We start from the raw sequence: 27,112 nt of genomic DNA, 5'->3' as shown, positions 1-27,112 counted from the left end.
TGTACCAGCATGCATGTGTAGCTTGTGTGGGTGTGTGTGCATACAAGCATGCACATGTGCGCACACACACAGAGAGTCTAATTGGCCTTTGTCCTCTGAGCAGGGGGCAGGTTTGGGCTGGGGCCTGCTGTGTGACCCCAGTCTCCCATCTTGGATTGAAGCTACATCGCTGTGTGCATCTAACTCTTGATTCACGGTCTGACCGACGCCTTGGTTTCTGGAGAACTGCCCTCGTTTATGGAAGAGTCACTGTCATCAGGAGCCATCCCAGGGAGAGGCTCAGTGGGAAGTGTAAAGGTGGAGCAAGCAAACCGGCTCCAGAAGAGAAGGCGAAGAAGGACTGTTTCTGTTTAGATTTGCTTAACCTCATTTTCACTTTCTTGGGAACCCCTGATGGAGTTCAAGGTCATAGAAGAGAAGAAGTCAGACACTGCTACAGGCCTCTTGCTCTTGGTTCAGATTATTCAATGGGAGGGGAGAAGAGAGTAGTCGCAAGTGATTGTTGTAGATTTTGTCTCAGCTTTTTTTTTCTTCTTTGTATCAAACCTGTTTTGAGATCATACAGTGTTACAGAGAAAGAGAGGAGGCATATTATAAACATGTGTGGACTTCAGTGTTATTCCTTCTCTTCAAAATGATGTTCCAGGTGTCTAGAGGGTGAGGTATGTCATTTACATGAAGGTTAAGAATAAAACAGAAAGTGCCTCTATGGTATTCTTAGTGGGGTTTTTTTCCTCTGAAAAACTGTTGCCAGCATATTTGGGAATACATCCTTATATTATTATTTTTGAGATGGGGTCTCTGTCGCCAGGCTGGAGTGCAATGGTGCGATCTTGGTTCACTGCAACCTCCACCTCTTGGGTTCAAGCGATTCTCCTGCCTCAGCCTCCTGGGTAGCTGGGACTACAGGTGCCCGCCACCATGCCTGGCTAATTTTTTTTGTATTTTTAGTAGAGATGGGGTTTCACCGTGTTAGCCAGGATGGCCTCGATTTCCTGACCTCATGATCCGCCCGCCTTGGCCTCCCAAAGTGCTGGGATTACGGGCGTAAGCCACCACGTCTGGCCTATTTTGTTTTTTTTTAAAGACAGTTCATTATTGTCTATCTTAATATGTTAGAAATCACTCAAAATAAAGCAGCCGTTTTAACAATAGCTCAGTAGAAATAGTTTATTTGTTGAGAGTGTTTTACTTCCCAAGAAGTTTTTTGATGTAGTTTTCTTAGCAAGAAAAATGTTTGTCTGTTGTGGATGGAAACATTTCCCCCCTTGCCCAGAACATGTGTGGTTTCCATTAACTTATTTTTCCATAGAACTTTGGCCATGGCTGCAGCTGATGCTGTGGGTCACCTGTGCTATTAGGGTTAAATTGAGATCTTAAGGTACCTTTCTCCCCGCTATAGTCCTGAATGACATGGGTTTGTGATCAGACAAACTGATTGAAATCCCACCTTTTTGCCCCTCACCGGCTTTTTCACGCTGGACCGACTCGCTTCTCTAAGTCTCAGTTTCCTCATCTGCAAAACAGACTTCTCGGGAAAACATTTTGCACAGAGCTGCCCCTGGATCATGGGTCGCAGACAGTAGTAATTAACGTTACTGGGGAATGGGCTTTTCCAGTACTGTTTTCAGACTTAAAGTCATTTGTTATCTGTGGTGTGTTATGGGAACAGAAGATGTTCCTGAGAGCTGATAGGAGAGACCAGGAAGTGTAGCTGCAGGAAGAATGACGATGAGGACACGTTTGGAACATCAGTGTGGCGGATGTGGGCCAGCTGAAGTGTCCCCAGCATTAAGACTGGGAAAGCAGCCCAGTCACTTCTCTAGTGGGTCCCAGCCACAGGTGCAGAGGACGCCTGCCTCCCAGGCAGACCCAGGAAGCTGCCCCATGGGGCCACTCATGCCCTAGTCAAATACTGCCTCAGGTTCAGTTGGAAGTTTCCAGTCGGCTCCTCCAAAGGGAGTTTTAGTTGAAGTCACTAGAGCTGTTTTACTGATTTGGGTTGAGGTCTTTGCGAGCTCAATTTACAAAAAGTCTGGTTATCCACAAAAAAATGCTTGCTGGTGTCCTGAGCAACTGAAGAATTCCAGAAAGCTTTCAACAACAAGTGTTGAGATCTCCCCTGACCCCCGCCTCCCAGCAACTACAGAGGTCTGAGTTTGCAGTAACTATTATTCTTGTGTGGAATTGGCTCTGGATCGTTAATAAGTTTCCCTGAGCGCTGACTAACAGAAACCCACTTAGTCACAGAAGAAATGGGTCCAGTGTTTGTCCCAGCTATGAGTAATGGGTTATGCATGATTTAAAAAGGCTTCTCAGAAAGGCCTTGCTTATGTAGTCAAGGATCAATATTTTTGAAAAGAAGTTTTTATAGGTAAGCCATAACATTACTTGATAATCAGACATCATTTTCAAGTAGTTAAAAGGGTCATTGGATAAAGCCCAGTGGACCGACAGTGGCTTCCTAATTGCTAAGGGCTGAAACTCCACATGCCCTGTAAATTATGAGCATGCTTGAATTTTTTATGGGAAAAGAAATTATGGTTTTATGTCGGATAATTTTCATGTCAAATGTTAGATCAGCCAGCCGGCTCTATCATCCAGGCAGGTTGCTGTTTTTCCCCACCTGATCCCTGCTTTTCCTTGAGAAGTTTATTTTAAATGGAGAGTCAGGAATGAGAGAGAACGTAGGATAGGAATGAATCATGAGAAAAATGCCACCAGTTGTTTTCCATAGTCCATGTCCTTGTTGGAATATCCTTACCTTTGTCAACAGAGAGCAGCAGTTCAGCCACAAGCTCGTGAGCAGCCACTGGCAGCACTGCCTCCATGAGGCCTCGGGAGCATTCTCATTGTTTTCTCCAGGCTGTGCTGTTCTTCCCCTCAGCCTTGAGAGTGACCAGGGATCTCCTAGGCCTAGGGAAACGCCACCTGGTCATTGGCCAGAGCCGTTTCTAGATATGGTATTTGACCCCTGTGCGAGTACCGACCGCCCAAGAGCTGGCAGTAGTTTTGTACTCTGAGCCTGAGCATGTGGCCCCACGTTCCATGAGGCCTTTGGCCGGTTTGTTTGCCAGAGTGTCTCTGAGAGGAGGGAGAATGTTGGTATGGAGAATAATTTTATTGCTTTCTTCTCAAAATAAAGGAAATACTCAAGGGAATGGTGGGAGGGGAGGGGATAAATATAGCGTTTCCGATTTCCTGCTTCCTCTACTCTTCCACAGCATTTCACTTTTCATACGGTTAGATTTTCATCCTATCGACTTCAGCTAAAAATAATTCCAACCATTTCTATCAGATTGGCCCTCTTATCATACTTGTTATTATTTTGCTTTCCTATTCAAAACCTTTTTTTCCCCTTAGGCCAATGAACTGTTTTACTTTATTAGCTTCATATTTATTTATTTGTTATTGATGGATAATAGATATACATAGTTTTAGGGTACATGTGATTTAGTACCATCATATAATTTATAAAAATCAAATCATTATATTTGGGATCTCCATCAACTTAAATATTTGTCTTTTCTTTATGGTAGAACCATTCTCAATAGCTTTTCCACAGGGAGTAAAAGATGGTCTACAGTGCTCACCTGCTGCACCTGGTGCATGTGTCATGGTCTTATGGCTGGGGCAGTCTTGGTGTCCTGGCTTTTGGATGGTCAGAAATTCTGGCTTGTCCTTGCTCTTCCTTCTCCCGTGATCCATTTTCCCAGCAGAGGCCATTACATATGCTGGTGTCCCCCTACTCCTTCCAGCCTTCTGTTAACAGATACTGTCAGCCCACAGCCACTGCAGACGTGGCCCATTGCTACTTCCTTGTCCACAGCAACAGTGCTGGATACGGCTCAGTGCCTTGTCAGACAGACAGGAGTTGTTGATGAGTCTGCAAAGCAGAGCTGGTAGGTTAGCTGCCAGAGCTGACCCCACTGAGCAAAGCAGTGAGTTTAGTAGGTACTTGGCAAAAGTTAATTCATCAGGAGTTGGGAGAAAAGGTGCAAGAAAGGTCGTCTTAGATTATTGGGCATGAGCTGCCTGCTTACCACATTGGTATTTTCGTTTTGTATAATTATTAAGTTGATAGTGATTTTAACAAATAAAACATAACTTTGAAGTTTGGGAGGTAAGTGACTTGTGTAAGGTTTTAGGTTACATGAGCTAAAGATAAGAATTTCTGTAGTGTCATTTCCTAATTGTTCAGAGTGCCCATTATGCTTAGCCTAGGTGTCTTGCTTGGGTTTGCCCATTCTAAAAGTCCTGTGTTCCTAGGGCAGTGGTCATGATCATCACTGGACTCTGCCAGTTCCCAGGCCCCAGCACTGCCTCCGCCGGCAGCAAGCAGTAATAAGTAAGCTCCGCGTGGTTAAGCCTAATAGGGCTGTGACCCAGTTTGAACTCCGTAATGAGGAAAGAGCAGATTTATTTGCTCCCCTGCATGCCTCCCTCCCCCGTGTTCCTTTATTATCTTTAGAGGAAATGGAATAGCAAAATTCTGCATTCTCATAATGCTAATGGACTGATGTCATCTTTTCCACTCTGAAGTCAAGAAAGTAAGAGAAAACCGGAATATAGATTTAACACTTCATAGTTACCCAGGGCTTCAGCACAGGTTCTTTCTATGTATATATATGTTTTTAACAACTTTAAGGCGTAATTTACGTGCCATAAACAATTCACTGATTTTAAGTAAGTTAGCTAAGTTGTGCAACCATCACCACAATCTAGTTTTAAAACATTTCCATCATCCCAGAGAAACCCCTGGCGTCTATCACTAATCACTGCCTATTTCCCCCTCTCCTCATCCCTAGGCAACCTGTAAATCTACTTCTTGTTTCTGTAGATTTGCATTTTCTGGACATTTCATATCAGTGGAATCATATAATACATGGTCTTCCGTGTTTGTTTTCTTTCACTTAGCATAACGTTTTGAGGTGCATGCATGTCGCAGTGTGTATCGCTGTGTTCCCTTTATTCCTGGACAGTATTCCATTTTATGGTTACACCACATTTTATCTGTCTGTTCACCAGTTGATGCACATTTGGGTTATTTCCAGTTTAGGGCTGTAGTAATGCTGCAGTAAGTACAGATGAGTTGTTAAATGAACATGTGCTTTTACCTCTCTCCGATAGATGACCTAGGAGTCACGTAAGTTGAGTAAATTTATATGAGCAGTTGAGTAAATGGAGTGATTTAAGAAGCCTAGATTGTTTTCCAAAGTGGCTATACCACATTACCTTCCCACCAGTGATGAACAAGGGTCCCAGTTTCTCCACATCTTTGCCATGAGCTGTAAGGAATATAACCTTAACTGTTGATTTGTTTTATATTCTTAGGTACAGAAGAAAGCTAGGAACTATTTTAAGGTATTTACAGTTTTTCAAGCATTGTTAACACATGTTAATTAAAACTGTAGGCTGGGAGTGGTGGCTCACGCTTGTAATCCCAGTACTTTGGGAGCTGAGGCGGGTGGATCACTTGAACCTAGGAGTTCGAGACCAGCCTAGGCAACATGGCGAAACCCCATCTCTATAAAAAAATACAAAAGTTAGCTGGATACGGTGGCATGCACCTGTGGTTCCAGCTACTTGGGAGGCTGAGGTGGGAGGATCGCTTGAGCCCAGGAGTTCAAGGCTGCAGTGAGCTGTGACCACACCACTATACCCCAGTGTGGGTGACAGAGCCAGAGTGAGACCCTGTCTCAAAAAATAATAAAATAGAATAATAAAATAAATAAACTTGTAGTCTTTGATGCCTATCCTCCCTACTCTCTAGGTTCTACCACCAGTCATGCATGCAACAGTTAAACACATTCCATTTAATTATGTTTTTTTCTTGTGGACTTGATATAAAGTATTGAGTTGATGTGTGTATGTGATATTGTCTAAATTAAGTTTACTTTGAGAAGTGATTTTTTTGGTATTTTGAATTCTTTTTTTTAGTTCTGTTACTCAAACCAATGTTTGTCAGTTTGTATTTCTGATTATACACATTGTTTTAATGTAGAAAAGACACGTGTCTGTAGAGCCATGTTTTGGGATGCTTTAAATAATTAAATAGTGAAGTTCTAGGTGTTAAAATTTGGTAGCTTTTAAGGATTCTGTATTAAAAATGCAACTAGCAGTATCTGTATGAATCTAGGCTATCTCCAAAAGCCTTGCAAAAGTTGTGCAGGAAACTTTATCACATCATTAGAACATGGCAGGGGTTACTACGTTTTCAAGTCCAAATGACCAGAGTTTCTCATTATTTTTGCTTATTCTAGAATTTGCAGGTATTTTTAATTTTGGCAGTGAGCAAATCAAGTGAACCTATTTTTCTAAATAAGTCGTATCATCAGTCATGACAGAGCATTCCGGTGAAATAACCCTCTCGTCGTGGGTGAAGTTCAGGACCACCCTTTGGGTCTCAGCAGAATCATGAGCCTCAGAACACTCATTGCAGGCCTGTTTATCTTTCAAATTTGTGCTTGTCCAAATATTCTGAAGCGGGGCATGCAGTCTGTCAAGAGGAAAAGATGAGAGGCATTCCAGTTCACACCTAGCACCCAGGTGCCCAGTGCCAGAAGTTCATGGGAGGAAAATAGTGACAGAGATGATTTTCTTAGGGTCTGATATCTGAATAAACAACCTCAACTGAACACAATTTACATCAATTATTTTGGCCTCCAGAGGCGCTTTTGTCATGTGGTGGCGGTTTGTTATAAAGGAACGGTTCTCATAGGGCAGAATCACCCTCGTGGGAGTGATGTGGGTGCTTTGTGATCGGGGTGCTTTGGCCATGGGTGTGTGGAGTCCAGGCGCACTATGCCTGTGGTGCACAGTGCATTCCAGCAGACTGGAGAATTACGCCACTACCCACACAGCCTTCAGGTGCCAGCTGGAGAGCTGTACAGGTGAAAAACTGGTGTCTAATATTTGGGCTTAGAAACTCTTTTATGTACACAGTTTTAATATTGACTCAGGTTTCTGGGAATGAGTCTGAAGGGTAAATCTGGGAAGATTGTATTTTGTTGAATTTTTCCAAGAGTTACTTGCCATTTCAGAAAATCTCTTTTGCAGTGAGAATGCATTTGTGATGTCTGAGTGACCACCTGCCACAGCTGCTTCAGTTTGCATTAACAGCTGTGTGTTAGTGGGGATTCTCCAGGCAGCCCACTGCTTCACTGTTGTATTTAATAGGGTACTCAGGCATCAGCTTGTAAATATTGACGTCCATATTAATGCTTTATAACTCACTTTTCTTTTAATTCCGCTTTCTATTGTAGATAGAGCGTTGTATTAGAATTTCCCTGCCCAATTGTGTACATTATTTGTGTTAGGTTATCCAAGAATTCCGCGAGAGCCATTGGCCCCAGATGTCCGCAGTGTTTTGGTCCATATTACTGAGATACTAGCCTAGTGTGTCTGGAAGGCAGCGCCAGCTGGTGAGGAACGCACGTGGGGCAGAGTTTCCAGGTAGCTGTGTGGGCAGGTGCTGTGTGGCATTGAGCTGTCCTCGTTTGCTGAAAACTGATTCTCTCAGGGGCTTGCCTGGGACTCCCTAGGATGTGTTCCTCTATACTTGCTGCCGTGACCAACATGAAATCTCCTGTCACCGTGCACTCTCTTGGGGAAACTGGGGGTGCCAGAAGACCAGCCACACATTTCTGAGAAGAGGTGAGGGTGAGAGGCAATCAGGCTGGCAGGCCTCAGGTGGACATTACTGAATTCCTTATGGGCATTGTGTAGATGTATACATTAAATCATTCTACCAGTCTGAATTTTCCTGGCCTTTGTCCTTTTGTCTGCGTGTGTTACTGATGAGGAGCCATGCCCTGTAAACCGGTGTGGCCCCTTCCAAAGCCTGTGTTTTCTCAGTAGGGTAAAGTTACTCGAGATCCTCAAGTGTAAGTGCCGTTTCTTTTTTGTGTGCTGCGTGTCACCCTCCTGGGCCCTCACACCTGCCATCCATTCAGTGCCATGCCAGTCACTCCTTCACCCCCAGAATTTGAGAGACGCCATGTGTTAGCAGCTCCTGTTTCAGCACTGATTGGAGTTTCTAAGTTTTCCAGTATTTGTTGTCCTTCTTTCATTTGTTATTTATATTTTGGGCATTTCAGTGTTTTGTAAGCATCTTCTCCAGCAGCTTATCAGGGGCATGGTGAGAATTTAAAAAGGAAAGTTACTCAAGGGAAGGAGGTTGAAATTCATTTCAATTTAATTTATAATAACCAAATCTGTTAATATGAAATCCAGGTGATAGTCTGGCCTCTCTTTCGTAGTGCTTGTCCTGGGAGACGAGTGGCATTACTGATGGTGTGCCCAGCACTCCTAAGTAGGGAGGCCCCCTGGGAGTCCAGTTCATGTTGCTCAAGTTGTTGAAATCTGGATTTGAGTGCTGAGTTGACCATTGCAGCCGTGGTATGATTCTGGTCTCTGCATAAAGTAACCAAGCTTTGTTTTCTGGTGTGATACCTTTCCTGTATTTTTATTACAGTTCAGCATATTTAGTTTCTTGTTTTAAACCAACTCAAGATAAGAAATTTAACTTTTTTTCCCCCTGAATATCAAAGTGATACTGTCTGTTAGAGAAAATTCTGAAAATATGGGAAGGTATAAAGAAGAAATTTCAAAATTACCAGTAATCCAGTCACTCAACCAGCTACTTTTAGTATTTTGATTGTCTTTTAAGAAGAATAATTATTGAAGAAGAATGGGAGTGTGTTATATATTTGTGACTTTGACTTTGTGACTTCAAAGGTGGTTTCATGCAGGCTACTTTTTAAAAAAATAATTGAATTCAGTTATTTTGAAATTCTGCTTTTTTGGAAAGATCTGTTAGGTACATTTCATAAAAAGTAACTTCATTGACCATGAGTACTGGAATTCAGCATTTAACTGCAGCTGTAGTCCTGGGGATATGTATACCTTAACTGATGCCATTTGATAACCATCTCCTGTGCCCTGGAGTAAATGGCTGTAAGTGCAGAGCAGCGTCTGAGCCTCATGAAGGGATCGTGTCGGACTGTGAGAGGAAGGTTTGTGCATTCGTCCTTTACCTTTGCCTTTCTGCATGTGGCCAGTGATGTAAAAACTGGCAGCAGCCATCCTTCTTCCTCTCTGTGTCTCTTCTTCCTCTCTGAACATGAATCAAACAGGCATCCATTTCACAATCTCAGGGGACACTGCCAGCTCCCCATCATGACTTGTGTGTTTAGTTTGTAGGCGCAATATGGAAATTATGGAAGATGAGCTTCAAGGTTCAGCAGTTAACCGTGGGTCTATTTCTGCTCTACTTTATGGGTTACACTGAAATGGATACTCAACTTATTTCTAAGAAATATGCAGTTACACAGCTGTCTCCTGCTTTCTGGCTTTTATTAAAATGCAAATAGTCCTCACTTCAAAGTAGCATAATCAAATCCTGAAAGAAGTATAACTGATACTTTGCCTCCTCTCTAGTATTTCCACTATGTTGTCTGGCCTGGCTGGCTTTTCCGACCCTTCTCGGCTAGGCTTGATCCCAGGCTAGTGGAAAGTGTGGTGTTCACAGTGTGCAGTTTTACCCTGGGTGTGCAGTCATATGCACCCCCACATGACATGAGCTCTGGTGGTGTTAACAGCACAAAGTGTTAAATATAAATATGTGTGGCCAAAGAATGTCAATTATTTTGGCAGTTAATAGATTTCTCTGCATTTACCAGTATGTATTTAGTGAAGTGAAGTCAGTGCGTCGGTCTGCCTTTGTTCTTCACATGTCTACTCTTTTAGTTTAAAAAGAATGTCATGAAAGTGAAGTAGTTTCTCTTCTCTCCTAAACATCCAATCACGGAGCGTGTTCTGGGTGGGCATTCTTCACGTGTACCCAGAATGCCAGAACACGACGTCATCTAGGTCTTCATTTTAGTGTGATTAGAAGCTAAGTCCCTCAGCATTTTTTAATAGAAACTGATACCCGATTTAAACATCACCATCTATCAAAGCACAAGAGCCCAGCTCTGTGCCAATGCCCCGGCAGTGGCCAACTGGTGGGGAGTGAGGACAGAACTGCACACTTTTGCAGATCAAAGGGGGCTGTTGGATTTTACTACTCTACACGTAACTGATGAATTGCTAAAGCTCACCTGTGCACCTTAAATCCTGTTCAAGCCCAATTCTCCAGGTAGGGGGGAATTAAAACATAAGCTCCCTAAGCTGCTGCTGGATCATGTCATTTCATGCTCCCTTTTGGAAATGTGTCCCAGTTCAAACAAGTGAACACTGTTTGCTCCTCTTGTCTTTTGACTTGTCCCAGATAACTGGAGGATTATCCTGTTTGTGGACCATGTGCCACAACTGAGGGGCTTTGATGTTGCAGAGCCCCCGCCTCTTCTTTTGATTACATGTGTTTCTGCTAAAGACAGCTTTTTTCAGTGCTTACAGGGGCATGAATAAGTGGCTCAGTGTCCTGTAGCTTTTTGTACTTTGTGGTTTCTCTCATCCTGTTACATTAACCATAACATGGAAAGGGGCATGATCAGAAGGTACATGTCCCAGGAAAGCAAACTAACTGGGGGGCCCTGAAACCCTCCAGCAGGACTCGCGGTGAGCCTGCAAACACACTTTATCGTGTGTGTCTGAGAAAAACCCCACTGCACCTGGCCAGCGGAGGCCACCTGCTTCTGGCCCTTCCTTTTCAGGCCACCCCCACATGGAGTGGTAGATAGGCCTCTTGGCTTGAGTGCTGTGGCCAGCCAGGTGTTCACAGGTGCAGGGGAGCTGTTCTGGGCCAGACAGACTGGCAGACCTCGCATGGCCCATCAGGAAGCCTGTCCACCTCCCAGGGAAATGAAGCAGATACTGCAGCATTGGTTTTCAAGTGAGGCTTTCAGATATGTTATCTGTTAAGTAAACTCTGCCATTCAAAGGTATTACTGAAACAAAAGCCAGAGAGTGAAATGTGAAAACGTTCTCCTCTGTCCTATGGTGAGCCAGTGAAAGGTAGCGATGTGCACTACCAGAGGGTCCTTCACCTTGGGTGTACAGTGGGCTAGTTGGAGAATGTTTCTCTTGAGGAGCTGATGTTCTCCCAGGCTACTCTGCTCTAGGCACAAAACCTCACTTTGGAATACTTCACCTGCAACAGAGCCTGTTTTGTAGCTAGTAAATACTAGGTGTTACTTAGGAATAAATAACTGGCACCCGAATCAGTAGGTAAATACATGACTAAGTGAGGGGAGGGTGGTTTGGAGTTGTTCCCACCTCTGTGCTTTTATTTTATGACAAAACAGCCTCATCAGTGATGTTACAGGACGTGCAGCCCTGAGAGAGCCCCAGAGCTCTTTTCTGACCAGGCTATGTGATGGGCACGTGCATGTATAGGTGTGTGTAATGGGGATAAGGATTCTTCCCTTACTGTGCCAAGTGCTAGAACACTAGAGTTCATTTTAGAATGGCTGTTTTTGGGATGGCCACGTATTGTTCAGGGAGATTGCAGTTGGAAAAAGTGCAGTTGGAAGCACACCTGACATGGTTGGGGGAAGGTGCCTGCAGCTTCAGCCAGCACAGCCAGCTAAGAATAGCTCCTGTGCTATGTGCTGTTAATCTCGGAGACGGTTCCTTACCACTAGTCCATGGAGTCTAGAGTTGGCCAAACAGATATAAGTCCGCTGTGTCCTCATTTCACCTCTTCTTATGTTCTACGCCTTTTTCTCTTGTACTTTTGTTCCTCTTTCTAGTGCTAACGTCTCCTCCACCTGTTTGTTCTGGTGCCGTGTGCTCAGCATGTCTCTCCATTCTCCTCTCTTACCCCCTAAAACCCCAAGTGGTGATTCCTTCCTTCCAGCAAAATGTACTCATTCAGTTTCCCTCTCCTCCCTCCCTGTTGTGTTTCTCTACCATTCTTTGATAGGTGATATGATGAGCCAGAATTGATAGGCTCATGTGTATGTGGTTCTGTCTCCATCATTCGGTGTGATTCTTCATGTTTAGAAAGGTTCCATTTAGAACCTTCTTTAGAAAAGGTTCCATTTCTAAAGAAGCTACAGTTCCCTAACTGAAGTTTCCTCCTTCGTAAAAATGAAATAGTAGGTTAATTATATGACACTATAATTAATAATAAAGCCTGTATTCTACTTAATATGTCTTTCATCAAAAAGGCCACATGGGAAATTTTTGACATTTAAAAATTATCTCTGAATTCAGTCTTTGTCAGGGTTCAGCAAATCACAATACAGTGTTTCGTATTTACTTTCTTTTGTAACATTATAGAAATAAGAGTATGAAATACATAAGGATTCTACATATAGAAGTCACAGAAATCATTCTGTATATTCAGAAGTTAAACATCCCCAATTTCATTTGTGAGCAGTTAAATTTGGGGATACTGTGAAAATAAATTTATATCAAATTATATTATTTGATTAACCCAGTGGAGATTTAAAAATCTTATATATTGTTTTCTCCCCTTGCTTTGCTGTCAGCTGTTAGTTCTGTGAGGTCATTGATGATGACAGAATTGCTGTCTAAATGACGTACTGAAGACACTTCCCTGCCTTGTCTTCCATTAGAGGTTTGGTTCTGAGTCCTGACGTTGATACTGCTTTATTCCAGGGTACCTATTTGAAAACAAGGGAGTTTTCAGTTATATTTGAGACATAGTGATATTATTATTTTTTGCTTGAAGCCAAGATGTAGGTAGCGATTGCTTCCACTTTATTTTTACTGTACTTTTATATAGTAATTTGGACAGGTGTCTTCATAAAGGAGATCTTTGACAAGGGAAAATAGACCCAGACACCCATTAAGACATGTTTTCTCCCATTTTCTCCTTCCTTGCAATATAGGTGGGTTTGATAGAATAGTATTAGGAAATACCAAAGAATCTACCAAATGGGTACATGCTACTTAAGTGTCTGTACAGGTCATTTAGATGAGAGGATTTGAGACCATGCTTGTTATAATTTGAGAATTATACATGGGTCAGGAATGGCATGAGGGCTGAGGTTGAAACAATTTGAAAAGGAGAGATAATCATGAAACTCTACTTGGATATTAATAATTTTTCCCTTGAATCACACACAGTGGCCTGCGAGGCCTCATTTTGGCTCATCAGTTTTTATATGGGCTGAAGGCATTTGTTTGGAAGATGTAAATACCCTTGTGTTTTTAATAGGGAAAGGTTGGATCAAGTTTGCTCTTAATTCTGATCAACTGACAGTCTTTGACTCAACATGAAGCACACTGAGATAAAGCGGATCCTGGTTTGCTGATACAGATCTCTCAGAAGAGGAGCTTGAGAAGCGGGCCTTGCTGGGATTTCCTCTAATCGCTGCATTGGATTGATTGATAGGATTCAGGTTTTGTTATGAACTTGGGAGAGAAGTGGGAAGACATCCAATAACACCCAACATTTCATTTAATATTTGAAAGAAAACCATTTCTTTTTCTTTTTTCTTTTTTTTTTTTTTATACTTTTAAGTTCTAGGGTACATGTGCAGCCTTGTTACATAGGTATACATGTGCCATGTTGGTTTGCTGCACCCATCAACCCATCATTTACGTTAGGTATTTCTCCTAATGCTATCCCTCCCCCTGTCCCCCACCCCATGACAGGCCCTCATGTGTGATGTTCTCCACCCTGTTTCTGTGTGTTCTCATTGTTCAGTTCCCACCTATGAGTGAGAACATGCGGTGTTTGGTTGAAAGAAAACCATCCCTACATTGATGACATACCAGTTTTCTCCTGAACCTGGACATTAATTGTTGGCATGTTGGGAAAGTCTGCTACTGTGATGTATCTCGTAGGAGCAGTCAGCAGCCAGACCTAACAGTTTGATGCAATCAAGTTCAGGGCCAGTTGGAACATCTTGAAAAATCTAAGTAAAGGTATGTAAGGTGGGTAGTAAATCTCTAAGGAATTTCCTTTGTATTAGTGATTTGCTGTTTTTTAAAATAAATCTCTTTGACACCAGCTTCAGATAATTTTTTTTTTTTTTTTTTTTTGAGACGGAGTTTCACTCTTGTTGCCCAGGCTGGAGTGCAGTGGCGCGATCTCGACTCACCGCAACCTCCGGCTCCTGGGTTCAAGTGATTCTCCTGCCTCAGCCTCCTGAGTAGCTGGGATTACAGGCATGCACCACCATGCCCGGCTAATTTTGTGTTTTTTTTAGTAGAGACGACGTTTCTCCATGTTGGTCAGGCTGGTCTTGAACTCCCAACCTCGGGTGATCTGCCCGCCTCAGCCTCCCAAAGTGCTGGGATTACAGGCATGAGCCACTGCGCCCAGCCCAGATAATTTTTTTTTTTTAAAGAAATTGCTGTGTGGCCTTACTTGCTTGTCAGTAAAAGCAGGCACCGGCCCCCAGTCATTCACTCAGTTATGACAGACTTCCCTCCTACCACATGCTTTCAGATGCTTTACCCAGAAAATAGGTCTGAGGGTGGTGATTGTAGACCCCCGGGAGAGGTTTCCGTGATGGTGGTCACACTGAGTTTTCTTGAATAGAAGGGATTATGCAAATATTTGTGTTTTAAATCTCCCTAGATTTTTGCTGTCTAGTGATTTAGATGGCTTTAAGAATTTTTGTCCTGTTTAAAGGTTCCTTTGTGAGGATGTGCATATGATCTTCTGTGATCTCATTTTCCCTAAGCCTAGGCTTGAGGACAGGTGGAATCTTCCACTGATCTTGCCTGCTTTCTTAAGATTTTACCACTGATTTCTCAGGATATTTTAAAACATTTCATATTTGAAAGCATGAAAATAAAATGCTTTATTTCTTTAAGTTATAATTCATGAAGATGGAATTTATCTGATAGGTCTTACTTGCTTTAAATCTTTGCCTTTGGAAAAAAAATTCCAACTTTTAAACAAATTCCTAATAGTAGTTGCCCTTTAAATGACAAGAATCATAGTTGGGGGTTGGGGTGAGAGAAAATCTTTCATCTCTTTTAAAGGTATTTAATCTTTTTTAAAAGTTTCCTTACTTTTTAATTATCTTCAAATATCTGCCATAATGTATGTGTTTACTTGCTCTTTATAAACAACAGCAGCACTTCATTCCTTTCGGTAAATGTCAGAATGTTGGGTTTTGTTTTATTTCTCCTCCTCCTCCCCGCCCTCCTCTTCTTCCTCCTCCTCTTCTCCTTTCTTGTTCTTCTTTCTTCTTCTTCTTTTTTTTTTTTTTTTTTTTGTGGGGAATAAAACTATAGTTTGTTTCAGAGGTGGCCAAGCATAGCTCAGCTGAGAGATGGAGGGACAGCTGCTGCCTGGGCACCTTGGCTTAAAGTCACCCTGAAGGGACTGTGGGTTTTTAGAGATCTTTTCATCTTGTCAGTCTTCCAGCCTGGCCACAAGCTTGCCTTAGCAGTCTGCAGCCCGTGTGCCATCTTTTGACAATGTCATTGTCATGGGATGGATGCTCCCTGCGATGTGGCAGATAATGCATTCCAGTGTGCTACTTGCAGAAAGTGGTAACATCTCTGTGTACTTTTTATTCAGAACCTAAGTTGCTAGTTAGTTGAACACCACAGATGTATGAGCTGTCTTCGGCCTAAGAGTGGGCATGAAAATTGTAGCAAACCCATAGAGGCTTTTAATTTTTTTCTAAAAAGACCTCACAGCAGTATTATTGATTTGGTTTTAAATAGCTATTTTATGAAGTTTCAGGATAATTTTTTTTTAACCTCACCTTTTAGCCTTTATTTTGATTTTTTTAAAGGGGGGTGGTTTTCCTTTATCAATCCCTAACCATTTTATCTTAAGAACTCTTTCTGAAGTCATTCTTTATTTCAGCCAGAAAACTGATTAGTGTTCATTGATAGAAGATGATAGGCTGTACAGTTAACCATGAAAAATATTTTTCTCCTTGACACCTAAAAGTTGTTGTCAAAAGTATTACCGCATTCAGTTAAAGAGAGTGGGTAGAATTTTATTGTCTGAGCTTATAGTATACAAGCACCAAAGCTCGATGAATTCAGGTCTTTTCCAGGAAGTTTGACTTGCATTTTTTTCTCATAAGATATTCACATTTCTTTTCCACTCCTAATTTTGTGGCATAAAATAAAACATAACTTTTGTTCTGGGCACAGTTTCTTATTGCTGAAGGACTTAGGAAAGAGCATGTCAGGAGTAGGAATGGTCCAGCTAGTGAAACTGAAAAGAAAAACCCTGGAGCACTATTTGTTCCTCTTCAGCGGCTGTCTGTGGGCCTTCAGCTGCTCCTGGGGAAGGGCCATGTTTACTCCTGAAGAATTGCGGCAACAGTAGAAGGGGCTTCTGTAAGTAATGTACCTCTCAGTGCAAGCTAATACATTCCTAAGGGTTTATTTGGCTTCACTTCCTAATTTACAGTGATCTTGACCGGCTTTCTGCCTTGAGACCCTGAGTGTCATGCCGTGGTGGGGAAGGTTGGCACCTCAGGCACGTATGAGATGGTGTGGAGCTCCTTAGATGAAAGGTGCTCTCAGTGTGGGAAATACAGTAATGTGAGAAACCTTCCATCCAGCTGTCTGTCCGTCCATGCTCCATGCAAGCAAGTTCTCTGCCTCTTGAGCCTGTGTCTCCCACACCGAAAGTTATATGTACTGTCCTGATGCAGGAGAAGAACCTAAGTTTTCTGGGGAGAAAAAATGGGCTTTTAAGCAAGGTGAAAAACAAAAAACACTTTCTTTCCAGTTATACCAAAAGTGATGATATAACTAAACCAAACTCCCTGGAAAACTAGATACCATCAAACTTGAATGACAGGGTAGATAGGAATGAGCCCAGCCCAGACTGTAGGTGAAGGAACATGTTGTTTTCCAGCAGCTGCAGTTTAGCATGCATTAGGTTGTGAATTCTGCACTTTGGTTTCTAGGCAACTTGCACACATTTTAAATCTGAATATAAACACATACACACCCCCAAAACAGAATGAAACAATAAAAAGCCTAATGATATAAACCATGTTTGCCACAAGTCTCAGTAACTATAGCAAACAAATCCAGGCCACTGCCTGGCTAAGTAGAGATGTTGGTGGTTAGACCTAGGAAATAAAGACAAAGCAGCTATAAATAACTTCTTTTGTTGCACAGTGATAATGTCTCTACAACGCAAGCACATCAGGTGTGCTCTGCCTCCAAGGTGCCCTGCAAGAGAAGGCATCTCCTCAAGGGAACGAGTCTTGTTAAGGGAGATTTCATTTCTTTTCCTGTTCTTTTAATTAGTCTTACATTAAGATTCTTAGAAGTTGTACATCTTCTTATTGCTAGCAGCAAGCTCGGTAAGTCCAGGTTACTTCTAGGCGGACAGGTCTGACCCAAAGGGTGCTCATCAGTGCCTCCGTTGCCACCAGTAGGGAGGTGATAGGAGCAGTTCTGGGGTGTGGCTTAATATCTGTACTAGAAATTGGGACTTACGGATAACCTCAATGAGTTCACAGATGAGGCGGGCTTAACATAGGATTGCCAGTAAATTTGGCAATCGAAATGATCCTGTTATACCAAGCACTGTTTAGATTCATGTGCCAAAGTGACCAGCTCTGGGTTTGAAAGAGGGTTATTGTGGGCCTTCTGGATGGACAGAAGTCAAATGGAACACATGTGAGCATGTGTTCAATGTCTTTAAATATTGAATAGCATAATGGTGGAGTTAACATGGGATCGGCCCATGCTGTTGGAGTCTGCATCTTGAGCAAGATGGAGCAATTGAGAATGGTCCAAAGAAAAGTAGTATTGTGGGCATGAGAAAAATAAGACCTATGGGAAAATTTTTTAAAAACTGAAATTGTTGGCCAGGTGCGGTGGCTCATGCCTGTATTCCCAGCACTTTGGGAGGCTGAGGCGGGCAGATCACTTGAGCCCAGCAATTTGAGACAAGCCTGGGCAACATGGTGAAATCCCATCTCTACAAAAAAAATACTAAAAAATGACGCAAGTATGATGGTGCACACCTGTAGTTCCAGCAACTTGGAAGGCTGAGGTGAGAGGATCACCGGAGCCCCAAGAGGTCCAGGCTATAGTAAGCTGTGTTCACACCACTGCACTCCAACCTGGGTGACAGAGTGAGACCCTGTCTCAAAAACAAAAAATAAAACTGGACCATAGTTTTAAGGAATTCCTATCCTATAATTAAATACGTTTAACATAAGTAATATTTCTCTCAAAAGCTTTAAGCAGGCTGTATAAACAGAAACAACTTAGGAGCTTGCTAATTTGTTTATCCCTGCTATAGACATGTTTCTTCATTCATTCATTCATTCATTCATTCACCTTTCATGTTAATTTTAAGAAATCTTTAAAATAGCCACTGTCATTATTTATTGTCAAGAACAATGATTTGTGATGGCAGACTAAGATTGCTGACTTTTTATTTAGAGTTTGTAAAAACAGGTTTCAGGATGTTAAATTTTTATAGTTATTGCATGATTGATGTGTTTCCTTTTCCCACAGAACTAAAGCATGTTAAAGATGCTATTTGAATTTAATTCTGGGAACATAATAAAAATAGCATTGGGGCATTGAGGAGCTCAGAGGCACAGGCCTCATCAGCCCTGCTTTAATACCTGAGCAGCAAGAGGTTACAGGTGGCTTCTCCTCCCTCCCAGGGGACCTCAGTAGGTAGAGGAGAGAGGAGGCACACAGTCAGGGGACCCTGAGGCCAGAGCCACACCAGGGGATTCTGCTGCCCCAGTCCCTTCCCACAGGCTTGTTCGTCCATTGACAGGAACAGTTGCACATACAAAATCAACTTTGCTTTCCCATCCTCTGTAAAATGTAGTGCCCAGCCTCTTTATTATGCATTTTATTACTCCCATTTAGAATTATATTGCTATCAGGAATGGTTTCTTGAGAACTGGAGTGGAAGAAAGGCTGTGTCCCACGATATGTGATCCTGCTAATAAAGTGGATGATCAGACACAAAGCCAAGTTCATCTTCCCACCTTGGGGCCACCACAGAGCCACGTGGTAACCCCCTTTTTCTGAAGGAACGGCATTGAGGCCCAGGCCATGTGCATTTCCCCCTGGGCTGCCTCCTCTGACCCCAGGATTCCAGCTCTTCCTCAGAAGTTGTCTCCATCTCTGCGATGAAAGAGGAGAGCAGGGACCTTTCTCCCTCCCCTCCTCTGTGTCTTTCTGACCAGGTGCCCCCAGGACGCCTATTGCTGATGGGCGTAGGCATTCCCAGTTCCCTCCTGGCCCAAGCTCCTGGAGGTGGGACCACACATGACAGAGCGACACCCAGCTTGTCCTCTCTGTTGCAAAGTGCAGGATGAGAATTTTGGGTTATCCTGGCTCCTCCCATGTTTTTTGCAGCTCCAGTGACAGCAATGCCAAATGATACCCAAAGATAAAAATATTGATCCAAGTGCAGATGAGCTGAAAACATTCCTTTTCTGATAGAAAACACGGTAAACAGTCTCACTTCCTTCCTCAAAGATTGTACCTGGAAAGCCATGGCTGGTTAATTTTTTCCCTTTAGAATACATAACATTGTGAACTTCAGAAAATACCATAATCAGGGAGTTCCATGACAGAGTTAAGTCTCCACACTCCAAAAAAAAAAAAAGCAAGTAATGGCTGTTGATCGTGTGGATATGTGAATTGCAATAAATAACAGGCTCTCACGTTTTACCAGTTCTTTTTACTACTTAGACATTTTGTCAGGCTTCTCAAACCAAAAGGCTCTGTGCCATTCAGGAACTTAGCCAGTTTTCATGTATGTGAGTGAAACATTTGGGGCCAAAGAAAGACTCCTTTGTAGCAAGAGTGACTTGCGCTTTAATCAGTGTAGGAAATGGCCTTATGAGAAGATGGATTTGTGCTAGAAAAATTGAGAATAAGGAAAACTATTCAGAAATAAGATTTTTTTTTTTAAATCATCTTTGTGGTAATGTGAAATTGTGATATTGCCAGATTGAGATTGTATACTGTGTACTCAGAGTCCTTGGGGGTGTGTGTGTGTGTGTGTGTGTGTGTGTGGAGAGGGAGAGACACTAAAAAAGTACAATAAGCCAGTTTGTGATCTCACCATATGTGTTGAATTGAACACAACTCTTCTGCACTTAATGAAGACTTTAGCCTTTAGGGGTAAATAAAACATCACTAAACAGGGATGGCTTGAATATTTCTTACCGGCTGTAATAATTAAAGCCATGAAAAAGGTGGTGGGGTTATGTTACTCATTAACTGGAATCGCTCTTAGATTTGATCAAGACGCGATGGCCCCTGGCGCTTTGTTTCATGTTTGTCCTTTGTTTCATTGACACGCTCTGCCCCGGCCTCCGTGGCGCTGTAAAAGCAGCAGAGCAGTTAAAGAACCAGACCCAGAAGGCCCGTAGACCTCCTATCTAGCCGCCTTTTCTCCCCTCCCCCCAAACCCAACAAACTCTTCAACCTTCAGAACTGAGCCTGAAATCATCTATAAAGCAGCACACTTAGGGATCTGGGAGGGAACGGGAAGAAACCTTCCTCTTTTAAAAGGAAACTGATGAATTCAAGTGTAGCCAAGAGCTTTTAAAGGATGTCATTGGCCAGGCGCGGTGGCTCATGCCTGTAATCCCAGCACTTTGGGAGGCCGAGGCGGGCGGATCACGAGGTCAGGAGATCAAGACCATCCTGGGTAACAGGGTGAAACCCCATCTCCACTAAAAATACAAAAAATTAGCTGGGCGTGGTGGCAGACACCTGTAGTCCCAGCTACTCAGGAGGCTGAGGCAGGAGAGTGGCGTGAACCCAGGAGGCAGAGCTTGCAGTGAGCCGAGATTGCGCCACTGCACTCCAGCCTGGGCAACAGAGCGAGACTCTGTCTCAAAAATAAATAAATAAATAAATAAATACATAAATAAATACATAAATAAATAAATAAAGGATGTCATTGTCCTTAGGTGTTGCACCAAACAGGCTAAGAAGCAATGACATTGATTATGAGGAACTTGGAACTCAGATGTATTAATTTCCTATTGTGTTTTAACAAATTACTACAAATATTGTGGCTTAAAACAAATTTATTATAGTATCTGGAGGTCAGAAGTCCAATATCAGCCGTCATTAGCTAATGTCAGGGTGTCTGCAGCACTTTCTTTCTGTAGGCTCTAGGAGAGAATCTAGTTCCTGGCCTTGTCTAGCTTTTAGGGTTGCCTGTATTCCTTGGTTCATGGCCCCTTCCTCCATCTTTAAAGCTAGCATGGTTTGGCCAAGTCCTTCTCACACTGCTGTCTTTTTGGTTCTCTCTCTTGCCTGCCTTTTCTACTTATATGGACACTTATGCTTACATTGAGCCCACCTGTATAATCCAGGGTAATCTCATAGTTGATTAGCAGCCTTAATCCATCTGTAATTTTAATTCCCTTTTGCCAGGTAATGTGGCCATTATCCTGCCTACAACCTCAGAGGATGTTGATAATGTAAAGGGTAGTGAATTGGGGAGTTCATAGGGTTTGATAGTTGACAAATACAGAGTGTAGTATTAGGTAGGGGTTTTTTGGCAGGGTGCAGTGGCCCATACCTGTAATGTCAGGACTTTGGGAGATCAAGGCAAGAGGATCTGTTTAGCCCAGGAGTTCGAGATCGGCCTGGGCAACAAACTGAGACCCCTCAGCCACCTCATCTACAAAAATAATAAAAGGTGGGAGGTAGTTAGTAGTTTTGTAGTTTTCTTACAGCTTCTCATAACTACCATCAGGAAAATGTATATGTGCATATGTATCTGTATATGTGCATATATATACAGATATATATATATGTACATATATATATCTGTATATATGTACAGATACATCTGTATATGCACATATACAGATATATGCTATTATAGTAGAAAAAGTCATTTGCATTTCGCTTAAATGAAGTTTCTATTACACTGTAATAGCTAACATGCCAACTGCTGACATAAAGAGAAATTTTCAGTGTGACATAAAACTAATTTATGGTTTTAGTTTGAAGGAAATTGGCATTTCTATTTAAAAGAATGATTCAGTTATAGTTTTATTGACTTGTGAATAATTGAGTTAATCGTTTGCTTTGTCTTGTGAAATTTTTTTTTTATAATTTGTTACTAACATTTTATAGGAAAACTTCCAGTTAAAATGATACTCCAGTTTTAACATTGTAAACATCCTTTTTTGTGCACACATCTGTATAATTTTTAGGTTTGTTTTGTTTTGTTTTGTTTTTGAGACAGGATCTCAGTTTGTCACCCAGGCTGGAATACAAGTGGCAAGATGAGGGCACAGTGCAGCCTTAACCTTCCGGACTCAAGCAATCCTCTCACCTCAGCCTCCCAAGTAGCTGGGACTACAGGCGCATGCCACCATGCCTGGCTAATTTTTGTATGTTTTGTAGAGACAGAGTTTTGGCCCAGTCTGATCTCAAACTGGTGGGCCCACGTGATCCACCAGCCTCAGCAAAATTTTTACATAGTTGTAACCACTGTGTACATATTGTGTATTAAGTGGCTTGACCTTCCTGTGTTCTCTTTCCCCAGTCACCTAAGACTGTGGGTAACATGTGCTCCTGTCTACAAGGCCATTGCAAAGTCAACTGAGATAACACGTGCGAAGTTCTCTGGGAGAAAAGCACCATCTGCATTTGCATAAAGCAGAGCTGCCGAGGTTAAGCTGTCAACAGCTTCCTAGGGAAAATGTCCCTGAAACAGATAAGACATTTACCTGTAATGGTTTTCTTTGCCTGTGAAATTAATGGTACAAGGCTTAAAAAAAGTATTATCTTTTAATTTGTCTTTTAAAGTTGATTCTATTTTAACATATTTTCATCATTTAGTTGCTAAGAATCACTGCTAATGGGCACAAATGGAAACTTAGATCCTGCTACAAGAAGGTTACATTAATTCAAAACTGGCTCCGCTGGATGCAGGTGGGGGTGGGAGTGAGGGGGGATTAAAAGTAAAGACATCCCAGACCTGCAAGGAGCTCAGAAATGGGAGCATCATGCGCAGCAGCACTCCGATAATTCTGTTGTATGGCAGAATAGCATAACAGCCCACGTGGAAATGAATGAGAGTAAAACTCATGAAGCAAATTCTGCATCTGGAAGGTTAAGATTGGTGAAGGGTTCTTGAAAAACGTGACCCCTTGAATAGTGATTTGAGTAGAGGGCATTCCAGGCAGAGGGCTGAGTAGGCTGCAGAAAGGTTTGTTGAAGGGCTGAGGAGTGGATTGGGACTGGAAATGAGCATAGTGACCTGCACACATAGGGCATACATGTCACTGTTTCAGTCCCCAGCCAGAGAGAAGTGCAGGGTGGGAGTCAGGGAACCCACCTGGTGGTAAGGCAGGCCTGGTGTGCCCCTAGGGCCTGCACTAGAGAGGCGCTGGCAGTGGGGGAAGGGGGAGAGTGGAGAGCTTACTTGGCACCTGTAGTTTACATTTGAGGGTTACATTTGGTAGGATCATGGGTTGCGTCAGTCCCTCTCGGCACACATCTCAGGTTGTGCAGAGTTGGTGTTGAAGGAACATGGGGAAGAGGGTGGCTCATTTTATATTCATGCTCAGAAACAGGGGTCTTTAGCCAGAAAGGGCGCGCCAAGGACGGTGCTGTTTCCTGACACCCTGGAGAGTTGGGCGTCACGGCGCTTGTGCCCAAGGTCACAAGGTGAGTAGCCAGGCAGGATTAGACCCTGGTCCGGGTTACTCTCCAGCCAACGGCGCCCCTAGCGTCTGCGAAATCACTGTGCTTGGAGGAAAGGACGACAGGTTTTAAAGAGGGAGTGTCATCGCCTGCAGCGGGCGGACCCATGTCCCGGCAGTGCAGCTCCGCAGGCACAGGAGGGATGCGGGCTGGGGACGCCTTGGGGCGGCTGCAGGCTGGGGCGCGCCCCTGCACCCGGCGGGCCTCCGCTGCGTCCGCTGCGGACAGGGGTCGGTGAGAGGCCCCAGGTCCAGCGCGACTTGCTTTTGTTAAAACCTCCTTGTGTTAGGTGTGCTCCCAGCTTTGGAGCCAGGCTTTTGGACACGCCTGAGTTTTTCTAAAGCCTTCTTGTTCCGGTCTTCCCGCATCTTCCAGTGCGGTCAAGGATGCTGGTGGCTGGGTCCTCTCCGCGGAGGGCTCTGGGTCGGGACTCTTGCACCCACCCTGGGGCCTTGGCTTCAGAACCAGTTACTAGTGTCAAGGATTGCTGTACAGCGGCTGCCCTCTCCTAAGGGCCAGGTATTTTCTATTTTTTTTATGGATGATCGTGGTCCTCGTGCTTCTAATTTAAATAGGTCATGCTTTAAGCCTTCACAGAGGTGCTCCAGGGACAGATAGATGTCCATGTAACGTAGCTCCCCTAACCCTCGTTAAACGAACTTGAGGCCAGTTGAGAGGGGAGCAGTACCAGTAGATTTCAGGCAGCATCACGCTGCCGGCCCCTGCGGAATGGAGAGTGGTGTTCGGGGATTTGCTTTGGAAATGCCTTGGGAAGGCGCCGCCACCCCCACTTTGAACAACGGTAGGAACGCAGGGTGGGTGCTCAGGTGGCACGAGCACTGCTGGCCAGCAGAGGACTGCGCTGGGCCTAGAAAGGAAGATATGGGTTCCCAGATACGGGTTCTTTAAAAAAATGTCAGTGGACTAGGGCCACTGATTCAACTTCCAAAAAGCAAAATGGAGATTATAAAAATGGCGTGAACAAATAGTATCGGAATCATTTGGTAAGTTAAATCTGTGATGTTAGTGAGAACTGCTTATCTGAAATGGAAATACTCTCAAGACCTTTTGTGGCTTATCCCAAGGCTTACTCTCTACCTTTTAGTTGAAAGCAGAATTGCAAATTTGACCAACTTAATCGGCAGTGGCTTTTTGCTTTTAAAAGTACATGCTAAAATGTTTGTGTGAGCGATGAGGCTGATAGCGTAGGTACCTGAAGTGGAGATTTACTTTTGCCAAGAATGTTTTGGTGTATTTTGTGAAACTTCTTTATTTCTGTCTCTCATTAAAGAATGTTTGTTTTTTAAAGGTAGATAAGAATTTTTCAAACTGACATAATTTTTAAGGGAATTATATTTAATTGTAATGTTCTTATGCATTTGAAAACATGCATAAAGCTTATTAGTGTTCTTAACATTTAAAGGGGAGTGTTGTGTGCTGTACACGAAGAGATCGACCCAGCTAAGAACGACGTCTAGACCTGGGAGTGTGGGGAACATAGGGAAGGATAAGTTTTTTGGGAGTGTTACATTTTCTCTGAAGGAGTTTTCTCCCTAGGTTCTCAGTTGCTCACCATGTTTATTTCATCTGCAGAACAAGTGTTTGGGAGTCATTTCTATATTTTTACTTCCCAGACACCTGATTTTCTTAGTTTTAAGTATGTAAGAATGTCATCTTACTTCAGGAAACTAAAGTTGTAAGTTAAGGTAGACATATTAGCATTTGAAAGTACTCACTTTAATTGTTTCTTATTCTGCTTGTTTTAACTTAAAATCTGTTAATTTTCTTGTTTAAAAAAGGATTAACTTTTAAAGTGGTTATTACAATTTAAATTGTATTCAGCTATTTGTCATATTAATATTTAGAGGGGCAAATTTAGTTACCAAACATGGCATTTTGTAAGAAAATAAGGTACTAAGTTTTCTATCACACGAACAGTTTAGGATTTTCCTGACTTTTAGATGGAGATATTTTAGCTCACATTTTATAAATGCATGGAATGGGACTGAAAGCCATACTTACCTGAAGTGTTTTAAAAATTTAAATCTGTTTTTGAAAAATATACAGTTTGAAAGTGGAAGACTCTCAGCCTATTTAATGCAAAGTTTTTATAGTGGTGGGGTTTTAATATTCCTCCATTCAGTAGTTCATTGCCTGATTTTTTTTAACCTTTCATGTAAACTTTGTTCAGTAATTCTTTTAAATGGATGCAGATTATTTAAAGATCAAATCAGTACTGTCAAAGTATAAGAAGGCTTTGTTTTTGATGTTTTATTTTTCTAAGCACGTTTTAATTATAATTTTTCTCATCTACAACATTCTAATTACATTTTAAATTAGAATGAGGAGTTTAACATGCAGAACTTGTGAATGGACTATTACAGTTTTCTAGGGAAAACTGCCCTGATCAGTTCCCTTCCTGAGGTGGGTCCCTATCCTGTGGTTTGGGGCCACATCTTTCTGTTTTTGATTGAAGTGCATTCTAGGAATACCTACCTCTCACTTATTCTCAATAAATCACATTCCTCTTAATCCTTATTGGAGTTTTTGATTTTGTTGTTGGGGTCGATTCTGGTGACTTTTATCTACTGAGATTGCTGCAAGATTGGAAATGAGATGGGTTTCTTGTTTGCCATGCAAATGTTCTGGTTGTTTAGGATGAAGATACCAGTAATTAACCATTAAAGCTGTCCTTGCATACAGAAAACTTATCTCTGGCATTTTGTTTTTTTCTGATTTTAGTGTGAACAATTAGCGACCTCCACCAGTGCTGATTAAGAATTGTATAAATTGTTTATTCTTACAGAAAGCTGCCCTGGGTGGTTTGTTGCTCTTTTATTCACATGATCTATAAGCTATAAGAAAACAGTCCTCTCACACCTCAGCATGTTGCTGATTTCCACCAGGTGGTCCAGGAACATTTGTTCTGCAGGAGGGACCAAACTTAAAAATTTATTTATGTATTTATTGGTAAGTTTTTTTTTTTTTTCAGTTGCAGCCGGCCAGGTCTGATGTTTTGCCACAGTAATACTAATATCCTTGTGAAATGGCATGTATGCTATAGTTTTAAACTTTTTTTCTTAAATACCATATGCAAAGAGAGAAAGTCCTCACATTGTGTAAGTGAGAGGAGAAATTGCTACAGCTATGACTGCCTTTGTTCTCAAAGCCATTTGAATTGCCGGCTGTGTTGGGGCTGGTTTGTACCTTGTTGAAGTGCTGAGATGAGAACTTCTCATTAGAGTAATTGCCTAATTGCCGGGTGGGAGCGGCCCATCCGGGGCGGGGCGGGGTGAGGCGGGGCCTGGGGCGCAGGGGCGGGGCGAGGTGCCGGCGCCCGAGATACTCACGGGCGCGGGACCTGGCCGGGAGACTGACAGCACTGGGACCGACCGCGGCCCACCCCTCCGGCCGCGGCGGCCGGGACCAGAACAGCGCAGGCTCTCCGCCCACGCCTGCCCTCGGCTCCCAGTCCGCGCTGCCGCCGCCCAGGTGACACGCAGGGACGGGAGCTGGGCTGCTATGTCCC

The 27,112-nt window shown here is 42.8% G+C and overlaps 1 protein-coding gene across 19 annotated transcripts in view; it reads left to right on the top strand.

The window, feature by feature from the left end:
• Positions 1-27,112, top strand: part of AOPEP (aminopeptidase O (putative)) — a 428,322-nt gene that overhangs the window by 296,469 nt on the left and 104,741 nt on the right. For 2 of the 19 annotated variants that reach the window (XR_001720895.3, XR_008537136.1), the window contains one exon: positions 104-26,115. The exons of the other annotated variants lie outside the window; for them this stretch is intronic. The gene's annotated coding sequence lies outside the window, so the exon portion shown is untranslated. Of the gene's footprint in view, positions 1-103; positions 26,116-27,112 lie in introns of those variants that run through there. 19 annotated transcript variants of the gene reach the window in all.

This window comes from Pan troglodytes, chromosome 11 (assembly GCF_028858775.2).
Source record: "Pan troglodytes isolate AG18354 chromosome 11, NHGRI_mPanTro3-v2.0_pri, whole genome shotgun sequence".
NCBI classification, from domain to species: Eukaryota; Metazoa; Chordata; class Mammalia; order Primates; family Hominidae; genus Pan; species Pan troglodytes.
Note: the sequence above shows the minus strand (reverse complement) of the source record. Positions and strands in the feature narration are given on the sequence as shown.